Raw genomic sequence first — 4892 nt, 5'->3', positions numbered from 1 at the left:
GCACACAGTTACTCACTGCTAAAGATAAGGAATAAGAAGCAGTCTCTACCCATATGAGTGGGTAGAGACCAAACCTTGAGCTAAAAGAGAGTAATAAAGAAACATTAAATTGAATGGCTGTTAACCGCTAAAAAACCCCCATTCATGAAGCATTTTATTTAACTAAAGAAGCCAGTGTAAAGGAGAAGCTAGTCCACAGGTGAAATGAAGAAGTTCAGTGTCACTCAGCTCATATTACTTTGTCAATATTGCAGTGAAAAAGTTCATTTATTTCCCAGAGAGAGAAAAAAAATTAAAGTCACAGTGTGTAAAATCTCACCACTAGATGTCACTAGATTACAAATTGCAGTCAACTGAATTCCGTTTTGTTTTACCCCTGGCACATCAAGCAATTAAGCTGTGATTTTTAGGACACAAGAGCCTAATATTAGCTGGCATCATGTTAGCTTACAACCAGCTGTTTTTGTTGTTTGGGCAGCTCATTGTAATAACGAATGAGCATGTTTTAGAGCCCTGACTTCAGTTCATGAGATGGGGCTTGAGGTTAGGAGGAAGAAGATGGCATTATATCTAGATGCCATTATCTCTTATGCTTTGGATTTTCACTTCTTTGGTGAAGGGGATCCCTTCCCCTTCACGTCTGAATGTGCAGGCCTCCACGGAAAACAAACACCAATGACTTCTCCTCTGCCTCTAACCACATACACAAACAGCATTAGGCAGAACAGTGATGTCTACTGTATCTCAGCTACTGTATTCAAGCTGGTTTTGTGTATTTTAATGGATTATTTCTAAGACAGTTACAAACTAATCAATGTACAATTGATAAATGTTAAATTGACTGATTCTTATATAGCCCTTTTCTACTCTCCCAGAACACTCAAAGCACTTAATACAACATCCCACATTCACCCATTCACACAAGCAGTTTCTCTGATTTTAAGTGCTTAGTAACTAACATTCACACTCCGATGGATGCATCAGAGAGCAACCTAGGGTTAATATAATGCCCAAGGATATTTGGCATGCAGACTTGGGGGAGCCAGGGATCGAACCACCAACCTGGTCAGTAGATCTGCCTTTAAAGTCTTACAGATTTAGAAATCTGTAAGAAAGAGGGAAGAGGAAGCCAAGATGAGAGATTTTTTAAGGTAAATACTGCTCAGATACTGAGAACTAATAAAATTAGAAATTTAAGTTTCACTTTTAATATCTTTGTTCATTTTATGATGTGCTTCTGAATTCCTTTTTTTTTTTTCAAATTTGGAAACGTGTTGCAAAAAGTTTGCTGTGGTCTTCATGGTTTGATGTCATGGGAATTTATGTAATGTAAATTTCTTCAGCCGCCAGTGAGCCAGTGTCATCTCAGGCTACATCCACATTAGCCCGGATAGATCCACACTGGCGTTTTCAGTCGTTTTCACAGAGTTGTGCGTCCACATTGAAACGGCCAAAAACGCTTACGTTCCAGTACTGCGCATGCGTGAAACGCAAGAAGATTCAGCCTGCCTCATTTCTGTCTGCCGTTTATTTACTTTCCGGCTCTTTGAAATGTCGCAGAAAAATGTTAAGGAAAAGCACAGTTTTTTAAATGGACTAACAATGAGGTGGAGTTGTTGCTGCGAGTAACACAAAAGTACAAAGTTGCAAAAGCGAGTGAGAATTAAAAAATTCAAAGAAAAGCTATCTGAAGCATGTACAAACTGATATCAATCTTTAATAGGGCTGTCAAAACTGAGAGCAAACAAAACAACTGCTGTATAATGGCCTCCGCTATCTTTGTTTAATTGGTCACATGACTGTATCATATGACTAACATGCGTCATCGTTTTCGAAAGTCCACACTGCGACGCATAAGCACCGTCTTCAAATGTATGTGTTTTCGAGAGCGTTTTGAAAACGCTGCATTTTCCTTTGGGGAAAATGCCATCTCATTGTGGATGGGAGGCCAAAACGGAGAGAAAGCGACGTAGCCTCAATGCCTGCCTGTGTTTTGTGACTGCATGGACTCGTCCGTGGGGAATTTACATTACAATGCACCAACTATGCATACACCCAGGCATGACAGGAATGACTACTAATAAGTCAGGTCTACGTCTGCACCCAAGTATAATTCAGGCTTTAATTCAATTTAAATTTTAACTGACGATGGTGGTTAGACTTTGACCTTTCATACTAGCTAGGAGGTGGAAATTAACAAAGATTGATGAACAAAGATTCATGTAATATCTGCTCATGTGCTTTTGAATGAAATCCACATATTGGGATGTGACTTATTTGTAAGTAATTCTTTCGTCCACACTACATCACAAGATCAATGTTAGGGTTCCTCCGCCTTCCATACCCCACCTGTTCAAGTTAGCCTTTGTCAGTTTCTCACCATGTGCAACATTTTTACATTCATCATTTATACCATCATTTACATGAAAAAGTATTGCTCAGAGTGGCCTGTGATGGGGAGCTTTATCAACTTAACAGCTTCATGCTTGGCAGTACAAATAGTTTTCAGATCGTTCCCGTGTTGAAGGCATTTCAAAATAACAATGGCTTTCTTCTCTTTTTTACTCTTTACTTTTTTCCAGATGTTGGGCCCTTGACAAGTGTGATATATGTTAAACCATAAGTGTGTTATATATCGCAAACCTCAGATATCCTTCGGTCTGACCTAATCCACACTTAATCACTTGGGGCAACGGCACTGCATACGGGAAGAAGTATATGTGCAAATGTGTCTGTAATATCAACAGATAGTTACGCTGGCTGAAGACCAGATGAGAAGAAAATCAAAGCATATATCCTTCTCCCTTTAATAATCCCAGTGGACCTGTACAACCTCAGCTCTGTGGAGGCAGAGCCAGTCAAAAATGTTTGATGACTGTAAAACAATGAATAATCTCAAGCGAGTAAGTGAGTAAGACTACACTATGGTGACTACAGCTGAGGTTTTTGTATTTCGTACCTTCTGATTAAACAGCGCATTACCTGCTGACTCACTGATACTTCCAGTAACAATGAGTCAGGGCCCCACTTGGACCCCACAGGTTGGCTTCAGGGACTTTCAGTGTGCCCTGGGCAAAATGAACAACAGCTTGCCTTCATTACAACAAAGCTGAATTAAATTTTATAATGTAATGAGGCAATGATGTCACAAGATGAATGGTAGATGTTGCAAAGCCATATTTTCTTTCTTTGAGCTTTCTGTAAATACAACACTAACAAGATATTATAAAGCGGATGAGGTGAAAGTGAGCCAAAATAAAAACAAAGCAATGAGCAGCCACATTTACTATATTCATACTCCTTTAATCAGTTGTTACAATTCACTGTTACATAGTAACGGTGCAGTTCAACTCAAACATGGATTAAGCATCAAACTGGCTTATTTGTACCTACTGTTACTTAAAGAATAAATAACTAAAGATTTTGAAAGGACATAATGCTGCATTAGTGCCGCCATCTGGCAAATGAGGTAAATAGTACAGGAATGTCAGAATCTTTTGTACAAAGCTCTGGTTGGAATTTAATCCATTTGTGTAATAATAAAACTCCACAAGATTAAAAACACATGGTAATTTAATCCAAATCGTGTTTTCTTGTTTGTTATCTTGTTTAAATGGGCAAAATCAGAAAGCACAAAGAGAAACAGGAATCTATTCCAGATGGTGATGTTCGCAGTGATTTTGGGTATTTTTGATTTTGGTATTCAATATTTATTTCTAACACTGGCAAAGAACTAATTCATTGATGAGCACGGCAGTTTTCATTAGATCAGAGATTTTGGGTTTCCATTCTTTTATTACATAATGAAGATATTTGAGCTTATATTCTCATAGCTACACCTCAGTCTCACACTCTGTCCTTAACACACACGCACACACTGTTGACAGTAAGCAGGAGGGTGGAGTAAAGTATTAGCCTGACTCTGTTTGTTGCACATGCACACACACACACACACACACACACACACACACACACACACACACACACACACACACACACACACTTGTTATCTTTTGTGGAATGTTTGCTGTGTTGGGGTCTAATTACAAAGGGGGGGGGGGGGGGGGGGGGCTCAGCCTGTGTCCTCTGGCCATCAGGCACAAACTACAATAGGACAGATTTTCTTTTGAAAAGTGACAACATCTAGGGAAACAGTTAACTGGCTTCACTTAATCTCTAATCGTGATATAAAACCTAGTCTTCTACCTTGTAAAAAAACAGGTTCCAGGGAATTTCATGTCCAGTGGACACAAAGCAGCATAACAGCAAAATGCTATGTGATTGTGATGATTTGGTAATAAATGGCTAGCAGATAGTGTAGAGTATCTGTAGCAGAGCTTTTCACTGAAAACAGCTGCTTGCTGTTTTGATAAATGAGCCTGATGAGAGCCTTAGACTGGAAATTTGCAGACCACAGACTCAGTTTTATAAGTTGAAAGATGCTAAGGCTTTAGCACAGAGCTGAAGGGAATTGCAAGATTAGTGGAAAATTATTTGCGGGTTCTTCTCTATAAGTACAGCAGCACACATTTCAAGTATTTCAACCAGCTGTATGAAAAACAGAATCGTCAGTTCAGCTTAGGAGAATGTCAGTGGTGTTTAACCAATTTGTTGTGAGTGGCCACTATATAATACGTGCAAAAAATACATTCAAGTTACAGGCTTTGATAAACACGAATACTCTATTTTACAGCAGTCATATTTCATTGTTTCTTCTTCCAATATCGTCTAACATGTATACATTTAAACAGGGAAAACTTGCTGTAACATAAAGGGTAGGAGGAGTAAGACAGTTTAGACAGTGTTAGGACATAAAATCTACCCACTGCACCGCCCCGCTTCCCCTCCCCTCACATTTACTACTCTTTGCATGCAAGTTCTCCACTCCACCA

Source organism: Astatotilapia calliptera, chromosome 14 (genome assembly GCF_964374335.1).
Source record: "Astatotilapia calliptera chromosome 14, fAstCal68.1, whole genome shotgun sequence".
NCBI classification, from domain to species: Eukaryota; Metazoa; Chordata; class Actinopteri; order Cichliformes; family Cichlidae; genus Astatotilapia; species Astatotilapia calliptera.
This window is presented reverse-complemented; position numbering follows the sequence as displayed.